This window comes from Sorex fumeus, unplaced genomic scaffold, assembly GCF_029834395.1.
Source record: "Sorex fumeus unplaced genomic scaffold, SorFum_2.1 ptg000006l, whole genome shotgun sequence".
In the NCBI taxonomy this organism is placed as follows: Eukaryota; Metazoa; Chordata; class Mammalia; order Eulipotyphla; family Soricidae; genus Sorex; species Sorex fumeus.
Genome location: NW_026606063.1, coordinates 23,279,374 through 23,280,720, shown reverse-complemented (window position 1 = coordinate 23,280,720; position 1,347 = coordinate 23,279,374). Strand labels below are relative to the sequence as shown.

At 37.4% G+C, this 1,347-nt stretch overlaps 1 pseudogene; it reads left to right on the top strand.

Moving 5' to 3' along the window:
* The first annotated feature begins 918 nt into the window (after positions 1-918).
* On the top strand, positions 919-999 carry LOC130038589 (uncharacterized; annotated as a pseudogene).
* Positions 1,000-1,347: the final 348 nt, after the last annotated feature.

The following is a 1,347-nucleotide window of genomic DNA, read 5'->3' as shown; positions in this document are numbered from 1 at the left end:
TATCAGAAACTAGAATCAGAGAAAGGTGAATAAGGTTCTTTATTTGTAGGCTATGTTCCCTTTAAACTGTTTTAAGACAGAAAAATTTTGACACAATCCATGATAGGTTATTAAAATTTTCAAAAAAGGCAGAATCGAATGCTATATTTGCATGGTCTTACCTCGATAACTTTACATAAGGCTCTGATTCATATCAAACAAAATAAGTGGCCAGTCTATTGGCTATTAAAAAATCATTTCATTACATATTATTCATATGCCTTACTGAATTTTGTAGCATTACTTTGTGTAGCTAACACAATGCCTCACTTATTTTGCTGAATCCCTAGCTCAGTAACCTTAGAGAAATACTGTTGATTACACTGAGAGTTTGCTTAAAGGAAGGTAAGAAACTGAAAGCTTTGCTGATGGATCCTGCCCTCTCTTTTCCTACCTCCTCTATTTCCCTTTCTGACTATACTTTCAGGCTATAGGAAATTCTTAGAGCTAAGAACAATGAAGCCTCAGGGAAGAAGAAATAGTTCAATAGCTGGGAGGACATGATTTGCTTTCAAGAAGTCAAGGTTCAATCCCAGTCACTACATGGATCTTAAATATGTGACTCCCAAGCCCTGAGCAGAAGGTTTAGAATCACTGGGTGTGGCCAAATCCCTACGCAAAAATTGAAAGGGGGTGGGGGAGGGAGGAGAGAGTTCTGAGAAACATAAAAAAATTGAGAGCATTCAATCATGTAAAATGGAATTCTTTCGTACAGCATTTAAAACATGATCTTGGTAAGTAAGTAAATAAGTAAAGTAAGTAAAGGCCCTCCCGTTGATCGTCGATTTGCTCGAGCGGGCCCAGTAACGTCTCCATTGGAGACTTTGTTGTTACTGTGTCTGGCATATCGAATACTCTCGGTAGCTTGCCGGGCTCTCCGAGACTATACTTTCAGGAATCATTTCTATAGTTTGTTACTAGAGAAGTTTCTCTGATCATGTAGAGCATGATCTTGGTAGACAGTAATATAAAAGTAGTTTAATTTCTGTATTAGTATCTCTCAATATGTCAAATATGAAATCTAAGTAATAGCTCTACATTTGCTTTCTAGCCTTTTATAGAGGGTGAGTGTGTGTGTGTGTATGTGTGTGTGTGTGTGTGTGTGTGTGTGTGTGTGTGTGTGTGACTGAAATCAGGATTGACTGGTATCATCTGCTAAAAGCTTAACAGTCTTTACTTCCTTTTTCAGGATCTGACTGATACTCACTTTCCTTCTTAAATAGGTGTTTCCACACATGCAATGTGTGATTTTTCATGTGATGAACACCTTTAGTCTAACTATTGATATGGATGGGCCGTATTTATTTT